The sequence below is a fragment of the Zingiber officinale genome, chromosome 5B (assembly GCF_018446385.1).
Source record: "Zingiber officinale cultivar Zhangliang chromosome 5B, Zo_v1.1, whole genome shotgun sequence".
Taxonomy (NCBI): Eukaryota; Viridiplantae; Streptophyta; class Magnoliopsida; order Zingiberales; family Zingiberaceae; genus Zingiber; species Zingiber officinale.
The window spans coordinates 60,320,864-60,339,226 of record NC_055995.1 but is presented as its reverse complement, the minus strand read 5'-3'; positions in this window follow the sequence as shown (position 1 = coordinate 60,339,226).

Here is an 18,363-nt window from a genome sequence, read left to right as displayed (position 1 = left end):
CTGCATACCATGCCACAGTTGATTGCCAGAAGAGGGTGGTTACTTTTCGACCTCCGAACCAACCCTCTTGGGATTTCACTGGCATCAGAGACGATGGGATATCGACCATTTCTGCGATACAGGCGCAGAAACTGCTATCACATGGATGTCAGGGATTTCTATTATCATTGATTACTACTGATGACATCAGTAGCCCTCAGCTCTCAGACGTTCCAGTGGTCCGAGAGTATCCAGACGTTTTTCCAGACGAGTTACCAGGTTTGCCTCCCCGAAGGCAAGTGGAGTTTGCTATTGAGCTGATTCCAGGGACTGCACCAACATCGAAAGCTCCTTATCGTATGGCACCGAAAGAGTTGGACGAACTAAAGGTCCAACTCCAGGAGTTACTGGATAGGGGATTTATTCTCCCTAGTGTATCTCCGTGGGGGTCTCCAGTACTATTTGTCAAGAAGAAAGATGGTACTCTGAGGTTGTGCATCGATTATAGGCAGCTGAATGCAGTGACTATCAGAAATAAGTACCCCTTGCCACGGATTGAGGATTTATTTGATCAGCTCAGAGATACATCAGTGTATTCTAAGATTGATCTGCGGTCTGGATATCATCAGCTGAGAGTTAGAGATTCTGATATTCAGAAGACAGCTTTCCGCACCAGATACGGACATTACGAGTTTTTGGTAATGCCATTTGGGCTTACCAATGCTCCTGCAGTATTTATGGATCTGATGAACCGTATCTTTTTGGAGTATCTGGATCAGTTTGTGATTGTATTTATCGATGACATATTGATCTATTCACGTTCCGAGGAGGAACATGCGCAGCATCTTCGCATAGTCTTGGAGACTCTTCGACGACATCATCTGTATGCGAAGTTCAGCAAATGTGCATTTTGGCTATCCTCAGTTGGTTTTCTGGGACATGTGGTGTCGAGCCGAGGTATTTCAGTAGATCCTCAGAAGATCGAGGCTATCACCAGCTGGGAGCAGCCGAAGTCAGTCCAGGAGATCCGCAGTTTCTTAGGACTGGCTGGATATTACAGACGATTCGTTGAGGGTTTCTCCAGCATTGCTATGCCGTTGACACGTCTGACTAGGAAAGGCGTGAAGTTCACGTGGTCAGAGGCTTGCGAGACCAGCTTCCAGGAGCTGAAGCGGAGATTAGTATCAGCACCAGTCTTGGTTTTACCTTCTGGTGATGACGAATTCATACTTTACACAGACGCAGGGCTTGGGCGCTGTTTTGATGCAGCACGGTAGGGTAGTCTCCTATGCTTCTCGTCAGTTGAAGGAGCATGAGAAGAACTAACCAGTACATGATTTAGAGCTAGACGCTATTATCTTTGCTTTGAAGATTTGGCGACATCATCTTTATGGTATTACTTTTGAGATTCTTCCGATCATAAGAGTCTCAAATATATTTTCACCGAGAAGGACCGACTGAGGAGATGGATGGAATTTCTGAAGGATTATGATTGTACTATTAGCTACCAAAGCTAATGTGGTTGCCGATGCACTGAGCAGGAAGTCCAGAGGGACTTTAGCTTGTCATCGAGTTACAGTCACGGACTTGATTCAGGGATTCGCCGAGTTGGGCCTTGAGGAGCAGGGACGGACAGAGCAGGGTATTCTTGTTACCATGGTTGCTCAGTCGTCGATCAGGATGAGGATTCGAGAGGCCCAGGCCGGAGATCAGCATTTACAGTTCATTAGCAGACAGATAGCTTCCGGACAGCAGACCGAGTTTACACGAGATGACGAGGGTATTGTTTATTTCCGAGGCAAATTGTGTGTACCTCAGTCTCACCCGGTCATGGAGGAGTTACTTCAGGAGGCTCATCGTTCTAGATTTGCTATCCACCCAGGTGGGACCCGTATGTACCGGGATTTGAGGCGTTCCTATTGGTGGAACGGTATGAAGAAGGACATCGCAGAGTTTGTTGCTAGATGACTGGAATTCCAAGAAGGAGATCCAGTCTTTCTCAAGGTCACTCCTATGAAGGGAGTGATGAGATTTGGCAAGAAGGGCAAATTAAGTCCTCGCTACGTAGGACCTTACCTGATCATAGAGAGGATTGGGAAAATAGCTTACAAGCTGGACTTACCACAAGACATGTCAGCAATACATAATGTATTTCATGTCTCCATGCTAAAGAAGTGTCTCCATGACCCTAGCCAAGTGATTGAGCCTTAGTCAGTGCAGATTCAGGAGGATCTTAGCTATGAGAGCAAACCTACACAGATAGTGGACAGAGAAGTTAAGAGACTAAGAAATAAGGAAGTACAATTAGTGAAGGTCATCTGGCAGAACCAGAAGCACGAGGAAGTCACTTGGCAATGTGAGGACAGTATGAGACAGAAATATCCAGAACTATTCTAAGTTCGAGGATGAACTTTTTATAAGGTATGAGGGATTGTAAAGACCTAATTTTCCCTATTTTGAGTTCTAAAAGTCCTTATTAATATTTAAGAATGCTATAGAAATATTCTAGAGATTTTTAGAAATTTTTAGAGTATTTCTATGTAATTTTTGGAGGTCATTGGTATTTTTATTAAACGAAAGAAGGTCCGACAAAAATAATGTTGAAGCCGAGATTTGAACCGTGGACCTCGGACCTGAACAGAGCCTTAACTGAATCCAGCCAGCCAATTGTTCCGCGACCTTTTCGTGAACATATAGAGAACAGAATTTATATAAGTAGTAGAAGTTAATAATAGGAAATAATAGTAAGAAAAGGGTTGCAGCCGAGATTTGAACCCACGAGCCGAGCCTTAAGCAGAACGCAGCCAACCAAGTGATCCACGAGAGTTTTGTTAATCATGTATGGAACAAAATATTCTTAAGCAATAGTTGATAATAAAAACCCTAGTTACAAAAGAGAGCTTAATGATTCCCGAACCCTAACTTCCTTACCTCACCTTTCTCTCCCGACAGCGCCTTCTCGTCTCGGATGAAATCACAGCAGCAAGCAAAGGTTTCTCCGGCGGAGGCGAAAGGCTTTTTCCGGCCAGTCTTCACCCGTGCGTGACCACCTCGACGAGGGGAGCTCGGAAACACAAAGAAGCCGCCGAGATCTTCACCTTCTCCGAACCCTAGAACCATTCCGTCGGTTGTAAGTGCAAGAACAAGTGTAAGTACTACTCACCTATGGTAGGAGTTGCTCTGAACTTAGAGTTTTCATTTCCTTACTTTCGGATTTTGCTGTGCCGAGTAGAATTATATGCTAGAGCTTTTCCTTCCTTGCTCTGTTTATCTAGCTGAATTGCTAAGGTTGGTTTGTTTCCTTGCTTCAATTAATATGAACGGTGCATGTTTGCAATTATGGATGTGCCTTAGTTTAGTCTATGTAGCCTTGTATTGTTCGGATTAATGTAGCTGCTAAGGTTCAGATTTGTTCTTGCTATGCTATCATTATTGTTCGGATTAATGTAGCTGGTAAGGTTTAGATTTGTTCTTGATATGCTATCATGTTCTTCTATATCTTGTATAGTTCTGGATCTTGTATTGTTCAGATTAATGTATCTAGTAAGGTTAAGATTTGTTCTTGCTTTGCTATCATGTTCTTCTATATCTTGTATAGTTCTGGATTCTTATGACTGGTAAAGTTAGGTGTATTTCCCAGTTTTATTTGCATTTTTGTAACCACGAACAGCTGTATTAGGGCTTAGAACAGCCCCCCCTGGAGCTTGTTGTAGTCCGGATTTTAATGGCTTTGTTTCCATGCTTCATATTTTCTGTACAGCTAGTGTATCATTATTTTCTTCCAGCATTAGGATAGCTTGAAGTTTAAAGGCCAGGCAGTAAGTGTTTCATTGTTTCCTTGGTTCAAATTTTCATAGCATTTTCCTTGCTACTCAAAGGGAAAGAACAGCCCTTTATTTAGTTAGAATGGGTTTAGCATTTTCCTTGCTACTCAAAAAGACAAGAACAACCTTTATTTAAAGTATGTAGTGTTAGTTTCTTGGTTTTCTTGAACATGAACAACTATTAAGCTTATCTTGTAGTTTGATTGGCTTTGCTTTATTTTTATAACATGCTCAGTTAGTGGCAATTCTCTACTTGTTAGATATACTTACAGTGTTATAGTAAGCTCTATTAGGGGATTATGAGAAGTTATGAGTACAGAAAAGACCAAGGTCTAGTTAGAAAAGATAACAAGTAATTTAAAGTAAAAGGCTAGTACCCGACTTCCAAGGTTGTCGTTAAACAAATCCAGGTGACCAATTCCAAGGTCTTGGCCCTGGTAAGACCAAGGTCTTTACCCTCATAGGACTGGAGGCTCGCTACCACAGTCTCTATTAGAGAGCGCGCATTTGGTACTAAGCATGGGCCCAAGAAAGAGAAGAATAAAGTTAAATATTAATTTCAAGTATAAGGCTATAAGTAAATGAAACAAGTATCACCTATGTTTAGAACTAGCAAAGTTTAGCTCTTATAATTCTAAGCATACAGTATTAGTTTTCATTTGCTTTCGTTATGAGTTTATTGAGCATGATTAGCTTTATTTCCAGCATGCAGATTTATTCTTGTATATCATGGGTATGCAGATTATTTTAGTGCTTTGCTATTAGATGAGCATGTGTAGCTTTTCTTTTTAGCATTTCAGTTTTAGCATCCTTTGTATCTTATGCACTTTCGAGTTTTTGTGAGATAGTTTAGTACTTACTAAGCATTTCGCTTATAGATTTATTTTCCTCCTATTGTAGATAAAGGAAAAGCTAAAGTATAAAGAGGAAGGTGACAAGGAGGATGCGTGATGGATGTGTGTGATGTTGAACTATGGAAGCCTCGTGACTTGGCTAAGAAGTTGTTTAGAGTCCTTCTTTAATGTTATTAGAGAAGTTGAGATTGTTAAAGAGTTGTTTCCTTTTTCTTATGTTGCTAATTGAGTCTATTCCGCATTGTTAGTTTGGTTGTTTCCCACTGTTGGAGCTTTCTTCATTTGCTATTGCTAGAATAGTTTTTTAAGATGTTGTGTCTTATTACTGCGTGGTTGTGAAGTATATATACCAGCCGCATGTGGCTGTTGGTTTATTTTTCATGTATTGATGATTATTATCACCGGTACATGGGAGATTCTGCCGAAATTTTTCGGTAGGAACTTCTCTGGGGCCGTGATAAATTTAAGTATTGCTAATAATAGCATAAGTAACAATAGTAAGTAGAGTAATAGATAAGTAACGGTCGCCCTTAGAGATTAGTAGTATAGATAAGAAGGGTGGTCGTCACACTAGGACTCCATAAGGACACCGGAAATTCTCCTACTCATGCATGTCATATGCAGCTGCTACAAGAGAAATTGTCCTCTGCTAGTGATGCGAATATTGGGCTTTCGACCCGCCTCGCTGGTCCCTGTTTGACCGAACTGACCTCCCGAAACAGAAACCCTTGAAGCTACATGCTGAGCCTTCAGCGAACAGTCTCGACTCAAGTGCCTAGGCAGTTTGCAATAATAGCAAACTGACTAACCCATGGTGCATGCAGAGGTGATGTGATCTCGAGATCCACATCGGGTGCAGTGAGAGTCACCAGTGGACAGTTTTCGATTCTGCTGAGAAAATCGGGAACATCCTGATGAAGATCGTCCTGACTTCTGGGGTCGGCTAGATTACCCAGAAGTACCCTGACCCGACTGAGTGTGACTGCTCTGCTGCTATCCTTTGGTCTGTGGCTACTGAATTTGTCTAGAAGTCTGATCAGTCTGCTTCCTCTTCTTGTCTGCATTCACTCTCTACTGAGCAGACTCAATCATAAGAGCTCTATCCAGTGCCTTTGTGTATGATGAAGTACCAAAACCAACAATCTTCACCTGAAGATGCCCGTCCAGTTCCTGAATAAACTGAAGCATATGAAATCTATCCTCGACAACCAACTCAAGATAAAATCTAGCCAGCCGATTAAATTCAGTATTATATTCCATAACTGAGCAATTATTCTGGCGAAGACTCAGAAAATCCTGGTGATGTGTCATCTGATACGCTTGGGGAAAATATTGACTCAAATGCTTCCCTAAATCTCACCCAGGTAATATGCTACTCTCTTATAATCGAGCGTTGCGTGCCCCACTAGATTTCTGCCCCATCTCGTAAGTGAAAATCAGCCACCTTAACCTTCTCCCACTCGGAGCAAGCCATATAAAAGAATGTTCGCTCCATAGTCTCTATCCAAGACTGAGCTATGCTCGGACCAGTCTCCCCGTGAAACAATGTGAATCTCACTACAAGAAAAACCCTCATAGACATCGGTTTTCCACCACTGTCTATTACATTTTTGACCGATGTCTATGAAGGCGATGTAAAAGGTCTGCCATTTTAGACATCAGGTTATAACCGGTGTAGTATCACTTAACGACGTCGGGTGTAAAACCGATGTAATATTATATGTTAATAACACCAGTTTTGGCAGTGGTATACGACCGATGTAATATTAGTTAATGACACCGGTTTTACAGCGGTGGAAAACTGATGTAAGATCAGTATTGTTTAATGACACAAATTCAATTTTTAAAATAGTGAAAAACTAATATTATCACCAAGCAAATCATAAAATTAAGTTAATATTATTAATTCACTAAGAAAATCAGAAATAAAAATGCACTAATGTATCTAAACACACCAAGTCAATATCCATATAACCAACACATAAATATTCTTCTTACAACATAAAAAGATAATAGATATTGTGCACATCAAGTCAGTATCCACAAATTGCACAAAAATATTTTTCTTAGAACATCAAAAGGTAATAGATAGTACATAAATATTCTTCTTACTGGTGCCAACATTATCCTTCTTGCTCTGTGCAGAGATTTAACTAAATCTTCCCCAGTAGTTTTATTTGTTAATAGACAATTCTCTTTATCTATTACTGGATGGACACCACTGCTTGTTTGATGTCCTAAGGGTGACAACTGATTGCTGATTCTTTGTAAATCATTCCTCGCCCAAGTTGAATCCTTTACCACACCTGTTACCTGGTTGGGTTATTAGCATCTCTTTGAGGAGGCTGAGCCGTTAAGTTTTGTTGATGGTGAAACTGACCGCTTGTAATCATAGACTCACAACTGGTGTTTCTTGTTGTCACAGATGCCTGGATGTTCAGTGACAAATAGTAAGATCGATTAAAAACTTCATACACCAGAGTTTAGTGTGTGTTTTCAGAATTGAAATTGAAATATGACAAATATTTCATAAAATTGCATTATTGTTCATAATGGATTGCCAAAATAACAGTAGTTGTGAGGAACTACCTATCCAAGACGAAATAGATAGATAACATATTTAGTTCTTGTACTATATGGAGTGAAAAGATGAAAAAATTTGGTAGATACGATAACAAATACAATAAGAAAATAATTCAAACAAGAACATTGCATTTTTTTTGTAATAGGCACTTCAGAAAGTATGATAAGCTTAGTTTAAGCATACATACATTTTGCACTTGCTGGTGCATATGGCCTTTTTGATAAACAAGTTCAGACACCTGCTTTTGCAGCCGATCATTTTCTTCCATTAACAGTTTATTCATGGCACTAAGCTTGCGATTAACTGTTAGGAGCCGAAAGGATTCCTTCCTCTACTTTTCCCGACATCTAGCAAAAGAAAAGAGTGAATACTATAAATTTGACATACAATTAATGCATTACATATTATTTATATGCTGATAAGTATCAATCATCTACCACAGTTCAATGGTCAAAACTTTGACAGGAATTAACAACTACAGAAAAAAACTAAACTTTTGAAAAGAATCTTTAGATGTCTTTCAATTTTTTTTTTTTTTGGCAAAATACATATATACATATTAGAAACTTAACCCAAAATATAAACAGATACCAAAACTTCAGCACCTGGAACTTCTGAAACAACAAATTTGCAACACTTAAAATAAGATCAAAGAAAAATACACTAATTCACCAAACAAAGAACAAGAACTTGTCCCCAGGTCATCTTAAGAAATTCCATATATTTATCTGTAGTAGAACTACATCCTAGAAATGCCCTCATTAAGTAACAAAATTTAATCCTCAGACTACTCTAATGGGCAAGTATGAGAAGAAAAGAACCAGAATTGCTCAGAAAGGTAATGGATAAATAAAGTAAACCTTATGCATACACTAGCACATAAAACTCCTTTCATATTTCTGAGATTTTATTGATTGCTATAGAATGGACAAAGAAAAAGTGGAGTCGAAACGTACAAACAACACTAATTCTGCTAAATTCGGCATAGATGTAACAATGTGAGATAAATGAAATTTATGAAGTAAACAAAAAATTGAAGTGTGAGATAAAAAAACTCTAGATAAAAGTGGTTGTCACCTTGGCAAACTTATCTAATGAAGCTGTTAGAAAATGAGAGCCATCTGCAGATTTTGATAGGGAGGTAATCGTTTTCTGATGACCAATTTCTTTATCTGCCTCCTTCAGCAATTTGTCAGTCTGAAAAGTTCACACAAAAATACCACAATGAATACACATATTGCCCAATGACAACAAGAATGAAATTGACTATGCTGTGATGAAGAGTTGGGCAAGGTCTTGACTAATTAAAAAATGAAATCAAATAAGTCTGAAATTTTATATATCTTAGATTTTGTACTGTTATTCCTTGCAACCGATTTGATTTCCTTGGCTCATGAAGAATGAAATGATAGTTAAATTAGATATGATAACAGTCTCTTATAATTATATGTTGTCAAACGGCATGAAATTTCCTTGAAAGATAAGAGTCACCACAAAACATGATAAACATGAAAAGTAGACCATGTGAATGAATGATATATTAGGAACTGGTGCAATAATTGTAGGGGGGACTAATATGGTATCAGAGGAAAAAAATCCATACTTAGCTAACGTCGCATCACAAAATAGCAAATTTACAAATTAGAAGATAGAAACATCCATCAAGTCTTTGGTAAATAATTCCAATAAAATGAATAGCTTTGTTATATATGTAATACATGAATGTGTATGATAGCAGAGGAAAGCACGTTAGTTATAGTGAAATTGTTTATCTAATATATGGAAACTATGAAAAGATATAATGAAAAATATAAACAAACCCACCTCAGTATCCCATACACGGATCACTGTATCTTCACCGGCACTAATTATAGTCTTGTTTAGCAGCCCCCACACATCCCTATTTATACGTCCCACTGGCCCTTTAACGGTGAGGACCAATTTAGTAGTTTCTGCACAAGCAAACATCATGAAATGACTGTCCTATAGCAGTGAAGAGATGGTGAGAACACTAAGGTTGTACATGTTAGTTAGAGCCCTAGAGCCAATCATTTGATGATTGTATTATGGACTTATTGTATCATATTCTTATATAAATAAAGGCATTTGATTTTTGGTTATTATACTTACTTGTATTGGTGCCAAATAAACTAAGTATAATAACGTTCTTGAGTAGAAGGTTTTCACCTATATCAATCAGTTAATTGAATCGATAGTGAGATGATATAGGGAACACTACTCTTAATCATTCCTAGTCAAGTATTAACATTCAGGGACAATGTTAATGCAATAAGACTAGCATGTAGGTCAACTCGATGACTTTATCTCACAAGTCATGGATATAGAGATATCAAGTTGACACATGGGTATGCATTGGAGAATGTATACTGAATAACCCGCCATGAGAAAGTATCGTGGATCGTTATATGAGTGTCATATACTTTCTCATGTGGCTATTAGTATGACTATTAGTCCTTGGACCTGAAGTCACCATGGTTCCTTACATAAGGAGTTATGTACTTTGGTTTCGTCAAACGTCACCCGTAACTGGGTGGACTATAAAGGCGATTACTGGGTATGTAACGAATTATGCAGAGGGATGTGAGTGATGTAGATGGGATCTATCCCTCCTATAAGACGGGAGTGACATCGATATTCTTGATAGAGTGAAACCACGAAGTGCATGGCCATGCCCAAATGAGTCAATATGAGATATTGAGCTCATTTGATCGAGTGAGTCTACTTGGAGTTCAAGATTTAGATTGATTGGAGGATGACACGGTCTATGCCTCACATTGATCAATCTAGATGTCTAGGGTAGAAGGACACTTGTCATATATTGTGAGGAGTCACAATTAGTAGTCACAAGGTGATGTTGGATCTCAACATTCTTGTAACTTGGGTAATAATGATGTGTTGCTAGATACCGCTCATTACTTATGCTCCTAAATGGGTTTAGGGGCATTGCCAACATTACAAGAACCTATAGGGTCACACACTAAGGACAATTAGATGGAGATTAGGTTCATATGATGAACCAAGAGGATTAGATTAATTTGATGAATCAAATTGGATTAAGAGTAATCCTAATTGGGCTAATTGAGTTGGACTCACGTTGATTCATGTGTTCAATGAGTCTAATTTAGATTATTACTCATTGAATCAATTTAATTAAATGAATTAGATTCATTATATTAAATTGGCTTGAATTAAATGGTTGGATTAGATCAACTATGAGAGAGATTAAGTCAAGTTTGACTTGACTTGAGAGGAAGAGGAAGAGTCAAGTTTGACTTGACTTTATGCCACATCATTTGTGACTTGGCATTAAGTGGCCAATGATGATGTGCCACATCATCATGGTTAGCACATGTGTGTGCCACCTCATGGAGGTTACAAATCTATTCTCTTTAATGGCCACATTTAATGAGAATGTGAGTTACACTTGTGCTTGTAGCAGGCCACTTTTGTGGTGAATGAGAATTCAAATTTCATTCAAGGCAATTCACATCATCTTCTTCCTCTTGCTCTCTCCTTGCTCTCCCTCTCCTCTCTTGGCCGAACACTATCTAGGTGCTAGCACACCTATTGTTTGGTCTTCTCCACCTAATTAGTTCATGTGGATACTTCTAGAGAGTTGTCTATTTTGACAACATGAGATCCGGCATCTCCTTGAACGAGCGGAATACGAAAAAGGGCACGCATCGAACGTATAAAAGGTTTCCTTTTTGTAAATCTAGTGTAGATCTAGATTAGAAACTCGTACTCGTATTTTTTGTTTTATTTCTTCTTCTCACGGATCCGGTGGCTTGGGGCTTCAGGGTTTCCGCGATGCGAAAAAGCGGTTTTCGCGGCCCGAAAACCCAACAGTGGTATCAGAGCCATGTGCGAAGCTTATACGAGTTTAGTTTTTATTTTTATGACAAAAATTTAGTACTGTATTTTTCTGTAAATATCTTATTTTTATGATTTTTATGGGTATTTTTCTCGTAGAAGCGAAGTACAAGTGTTTCGACACTTGTAGGCTTCGACTACCGAGAAGCTTTTTCCGAAACGGCAAGGTTTCGCCCCAAAACTTTTTGGGACAGCGGACTAAGGCACTGTAGGATCGCTTAGGGACACTCGCGATGGTTAGATCACGGGTAGGGGTGCTGCCCCTGGCCCCGCAAGGGGATTCGTTCCGTGATTGCACCCGAAAACCGCTAAACGGGACCACCGGGAAATTTTACTCGTAAAAATTGTAAAAATTAGTATTAAAATTACAGAAAATTATGGAAATTACATAATTTAGAATTATGTATAATTTGTGATAGTCATGGCCCAAAAGACCCAATCTGATTGGATTTGTGTTGTAATTTATATTACGGCCTGCGCGCCTTCATTTGTGTTGTGTGTGTTGTATATTTGATACGCGACCTGCGCGTCGTGCCTTTCTCTATTTATTCTTGTTGTAAATTAGTTTAGACTCGAATGTAACTCGAGTTTCACTTTTTGTAATGTACAAAATTGGAGCCATGGAAGGTCCACTCGAGACGGAGTTACGAGGAGGGCGCGAGCAACACAAGGTGGTCAAAGGGAGGAGCTTGAGAAACTGTTGACCCTAGGTTGACCATCCGATCTTCTCATTGGCTTGAGAAGATCGTAGTAGGGCCATGACTAATCATAAATTAATTTAATTAATTGCTTGTGTGTATGTGATGCATGATTAGTAATTAATTAGTGCCTAACGATTAGATTAGATCAAAATCGTGTACAAGATGCACCCTCTCGATTAGATTAGATCTCAATCGCATCAACTCTAATGCCTACCATGCCGTGATACCTATCACTACCTCAATCACATGTGTTGTTGAATCTGCCAAACCAGAGTAACACATATTATCATGGTAGGGTACGGAGGGACAATCTTGGTCCCGCTTATCAACGCATGGGCGAGTACAAACTCAATTAGATTGAGTATTCCTAGTTATCTCAGTTGGATCGAGTACAACTATAGGCATTCTTCCAATGGTTGGAAAGATAGGACATAAATCACATTTATATTAATTCTTGGGCGTATTAGCCAAAGCTAACTCAAGTTTTAATATAACTGCGAATAATGATCCTATAAACAAGAGTTGCATAGAGATGTAATTGATAAATCGTTATCTACTGATCATACTAAATCTTGGGTGTATTAGCCAAAGCTAACTCAAAGGTTAGTATGATGTGGATCTTGTCCCACATGAATTATAGAATTTTAGTGGGAGCATCATTTAGTTAAAGGCCCAATTAAATGATTTAAAAGAATATGATATTTATTTTCTGTATTTTTTTGTTGTAGATAACCATGACGTCAAATACGAACACTTTCTCCCTGCGATCTATTCTTGAGAAGGATAAGCTCAACGGAGCAAATTTCCTGGACTGGTACAGGAATTTGAGAATAGTTCTCACCCAGGAACGTAAACTGTACGTTCTGGAGCAGCCCATTCCGGAGGCTCCTCCTGCCAATGCCACGCGAGCAGACAAAGATGCTTACAAGAAGCATCAAGATGACGCATTAGATGTGTCCTGTCTAATGCTCACGACCATGAACTCTGAGCTTCAGAAGTAACACGAGTTAATGGGCGCTTATGATATGGTTGAACATCTTCGTCAACTGTATCAAGGACAAGCGAGGCATGAGAGATTTGAGATCTCAAGGGCACTGTTTCAGTGCAAGATGTCAGATGGGGCTCCCGTAGGCCCATATGTACTCAAAATGATTGGGTACATAGAAAACCTACAGAGGTTGGGATTCCCGCTTGGCCAAGAGCCGGACACTGACCTGATCTTGCAATCCTTGCAGGATAGCTATAGTAAGTTCGTTCTAAACTACAATATGAACGAAATTGACAAGCCACTGCCTGAGCTGCTTAGTATGTTAAGAACTGCTGAGTTGAACCTTAAGAAGACAAAGCCCCACTCTGTTCTGATGGTTCAGAAACACAAGGGCAAGGGCAAGCCCAAAGGCAAAGGATAGTCCCAAGCCAAGGGCAAAGGCAAGACACTGAAGCCTAAAGGAGGGGTCGCCAAGGATGCTACCTGCTTTCATTGCGGTCAGACCGGGCACTGGAAGAGGAACTGCAAGGTGTACCTGCAAGATCTTAAGAACAAGCGAAGTGAGACTTCCACTTCAGGTATATATGTTATAGAAGTAAATCTATCTATTTCTTCATCATGGGTATTATATACCGGATGTGCTTCTCACATTTGTACTAATGTACAGGCGCTGAGAAATAGCAAGGCATTGGCGAATGGCGAGGTGGACCTACGCGTAGGCAATGGAGCACGGGTTACTACTGTTGCTGTAGGGACTTATTTTCTATCTATGCCCTCTGGGCTTGTATTAGAGTTGGATGATTGTTGTTATGTGCCTGCATTAACTAAGAACATAATTTCTGTTTCTTGTTTGGACAAGAAAGGTTTCTCTTTTATAATAAAGGACAAATGTTGTTCAGTTTATTTAAAAGATATGTTCTATTGTAGTGCACCTCTAATGAACGGACTCTACATTCTAGACCTTGAAAGCCCTATCTATAACATAAATACCAAAAGGTTCAAGTCAAATGACATGAACCAAACATATCTCTAGCACTGTCGCTTAGGTCATATTAATGACAAGCGCTTATCCCGACTCCATAAGGAGGGTATGCTGGACTCATTTGATTTTGAATCTTATGAGACGTGCAAGTCATGCCTACTAGGCAAGATGACCAAGACTCCCTTAGTGGGCACAGAGAGAGAGCTACTGACTTGTTAGGTCTTATACATAGTGATGTATATGGCCCTTTCAATGTCGCTGCTAGAGGCGGTTATAAGTACTTCATCACATTTACTGATGACTTCAGTAGATATGGTTATGAGTACTTGATAACACGTAAGTCTGAATCCTTTGAAAAGTTCAAAGAATTTAAGAATGAAGTACAGAACCAGCTTGTCAAGAGTATTAAGATACTTCGATCAGATCGAGGCGGAGAATACCTTTGCCATGAGTTTCGTGACTACCTAGCTGAGTGTGGGATTATATCCCAACTCACTCCTCCTGGAACACTGATAACCATGATTTCATTGCATTATTTTGATTCATATATGCATGGTTTGATGTTGATTTTATAGGTTTAAATCATGGTTACATCATATTTTGTGCATTGTATCTATTTTGGACCTAATTACAAATTATATTATTTTTTGGTGTTATTTGATGCTAATATTTGATTCTTATTTTGTAGGCATCAAAGGATCTTATATTTGGATCTATTTGGACCGAAATTGGGCTCGAATCGGAGTTCAGAAGTGAAGATCAAGCTTTGGGTTGATTTGGGCCGTTTATCAAGAATAGGAGAGATCTGTACCATCCGTTGAAGATCTGGCCGATCCAACCTAATGGGGAGGAGATCTAAGCCATTGATGAAGATCCAGAAGTTTTGATCCAGATCTGAATTCATCCAGCCATTGATCCAGCCGGATTAATCTGGGTCGTTAATTGAAGATCGGCAGATCTGGGCTATCCAGTGATGATCTGATCGATCCGACCTACGGGAGGGTAGATCCAGACCCTAGATCAACATCAGTACCTTCAGATCGGATTTTGGGCAAACTTTCACCGTTGATTTAGCTCCAAATTGATCCCGGCCGTTGGTTCAGATCTGGGACAGATTCAAAACAGAAGCTACAGTGTTCTTTCTGCTTCGTCGATCTCCTCACGCAGCTGCGCGTCCCGCGGTGTTCATCTCCGAGATTCCGGCTCCTTTCCTTCTCCAATCGTTCTCTCAAGCTTCAACCTCGGTGGATAACCTCTACAGCAGTTCATCCCGATTCTCTGGAGCCTCCGGTGGGTGTTTCCGCCGATGGAAGTCTTCTCTCGGCATTCCCCTATTTTCGCTAGATTTGGAGGTAGTCTTCCAAATCTGAGTGCCGATTCTCATCAGAAGCGTTCGGCGGTGGTCCTCCGACGTTGCTGAGCCTCTACCATCCACAATCCGCAATCCACAGCCTCCATCCAGATTCCGAGACCAGATTTCCAGATTTTCGGCACTTGAGTGGGTTTTGGGATGTTCTTAGCTCGCCGGGGGTGGTCCGTCGGCGTTCTTGAGCAATCCTAGAACTGATACGTTGTAGAGATGCTCCACTGAGGTCCAAAGTTGGGTGGTCTCGACTTTGGCACTCTTGTGTGACGGCAAGAGTGTGAGCTTGTTAGATTGGTTGAGAGATTGGATTGGTTTACCTTTTCAGTTCATTTCATTTCTGTTTTATAGCTTAGATTGGATCCATTAATTGTTTGTTATGTTTTTAGCAGTAATTTAGTATTTCATTACTTAAGTGAAGCTTAGTTTAAGTTAATTTGATGCTTGGTTAAGTGTTTAGAGTTTAAGTTCCAAATTAGAAAGCATGCTTTAGATTAAATTTTATTTCTGTCTTGTATTTCATTCCTTAGTTTAAGAGTGTGTCAATGATTTAATCTCAATGTAGGAGTGACAATGCGTTAAGGTTTGATTGTTGGCACATAGGTAGGTTTTAGGTATGCTTTAGATTAATTTCTTTACTGCTGTGTTTTCCTTTGTAGATTTATATTCAAAGCTTTAAAACCCCAACTCCATTTTTGTATCGAAAACCCCAAAAATAAGAATAAAAATACGATCCTAAGATTACATCATATTGTTGGTTCCTCGAGAGCGATCCTGGGCTCGTTACTACGACATTATTATTTAATTAAGGGGTTCAGTGGGAAAATACATTTGTACAATTTGATAAGCCTATTTGTGACATTTAATATAGATTTTGGGCTTTATCAAATTTTGGCGCCGTTACCGGGGAAATTGTAATATGCAATGTTTGGTAATTTTAGGATTGTTGTTTTGATTGTTTTCATGACTATATATCCATGTGTTGATTTTATTTGTTCCTGAGTCTTCTAATTTTATTTGTTAGTTTTTTCAGTGTAAGAATAGGAAATTCAGCAACCATGGATCCATATTATCCGTATTTTGGAGATTGGAGGGATAGTTATTACTATCAGACTCAGTTCTATCAGTCCTACCTACCTATGGAGCAACGGAATAGGCATGAGGATGCACAAGAACAAATTGAAGAATCAATGTGGAAATGTAATGAAGTTATGCAACAAATGAGAGAGCATCAAGAGCAGCAATTTGCAAGGATACAGAATATTCAGAGTCAGTTAGATCAGATTGCATCATCTATTAATCAGTTACAAAAACAAAGAGCCAGTGAAGAGGTGGATTGTGGAGCTCTTGTCAGGCCTGACACTACTCCCATTTCTTCACAACAATTTTCTAATATTATTTGTGATGATGATGTAATTGTTCAAATTATTGATTCTACTGATGCTGTTGCTTTAGATGATGTGAGTGATGCAGGTCTTGTTGCAGAAGATGATTTAAGTGTAGGGGAGTGCTTACTGGAAGCATTACCTCAAGAATCACCAGGAATTGAAGATGTAAGTGTAGGGACTTGTGCTATGGAGCCAAGCACCCAAGAATCACTACATGAAGTTGTACACTCACTAGAACTGGAGTTTGAGCATTTACTAGGTGGAAAGGAGGTAACAATCACTACTTTAGGTACTTTTCAACAGGACAAGGTGAGAATTTCTTGTGAATTATCCAAAAATTTCATAGAGGTACCATTAATTGAATTTGTAGAATGTGATACCCATTTATCTCTTCATGATAGTGTTCGGAATGTGTTGCTTATCTTTGCTTTTGCAGGACACAATAGATGTTTGAAATGGGTACTAAATCTGAACCGTTTACGACCTCCGGAAAAAGTTTTCAAGGGAAAGAGGATTAATAAGAAGAATTTAAGTGGAACCACGATTACTCTACTTCCGGGGTGGCTTCTTCTTCTAAACCTTCTTCAACCACCGGGAATGAAAGGGGAGTTAGTTCCAATTTTGCTTCCTCTTGCATTTTAATTCATGCTTTGTTAATAAATTCGTTATACGTTTCTTTGGTTTAATACTTTGCATTTGCACTTTGTTTTTACATTTTGCATTTTATTTCCACATTTGCTTCCATACTTTGCATTTTGTTTAGCACACATAGCAATTTCAATTTGAATAAAAGTCTCCATGAATTGTTTAGTGATACTTTTAAGATGGTAAAAGTCTCTTAAATTTGACCATCAATTTTAGGTCATTTAACATGATTGGATGCTTTTCTTGCATGATATTGGTTAATTTGTTGGTGGATTCCAATTTGATCAATTGAGCTTGAGTGCAATAAAAATACCTAGGGAGGACCACTTAAAGCCTATACACTATTATTTTCTCTTGTGTGACATGCACTCATAGCAATTGAAACTCTAGAACTTGCTTTGCTTCTTTTCAAAATCACAATGGCATATGTATGCAAGAAAATAAAGGATATTTGTCATTTTTGTTCCATCATATTTACCATTTCTTTCTCCACAATTTTCTTGAAACATTTTTATCTAGCATTCAAACCCTTGATTATCTTTGCTTGTCATTATTTCATTGAGATGTTTGGATGAATTGCTTGATGAGTTAGATTGTGCAAGATAACAAGTTTTAAGGGTGGGTGAGGTGTATATTGTTTTTGGAATGTTTGAATTCATTTGTTAATGCTCGGGATTCAAATTCAAGCTAATGATGGAGTTTTGGAAAGATGCAATGGAGTTAAATGTTTAAGAGTTTGATGGTTGGAGTGCTACTGTTCTAGAAAGTAATTGATGAAAATATTGCTATGAATGAGTGCTCTTAAGATTGTATGCTAAATGAATTAATTTCTTGAGTTTTATCATGTCAAGAGCAAGTTACAATTGCTTTGGATTTAGAAGCTTGATACTATGTTGATACATTCAAGACTATGTGGCAAGAAGGTTTTGAAAATGCTGAAATCTTGGTTTATATTTGGAACCAGATCTGCTTGAGATTGATCTGAACCAGAGTTTCAGAATTTTGATATTTAAGATCTGAAATTGTGCCAATGGATAGTGCTGGAGCTGTATGCTGGAAATTCCACAGCAACCTTATTTTTAATTTGAACATAAGCGAATTAGTTCATAACTCTTGAAATGTATGCAGTAATTAATGGACTGTGTTGGTTATGAAGAGAAG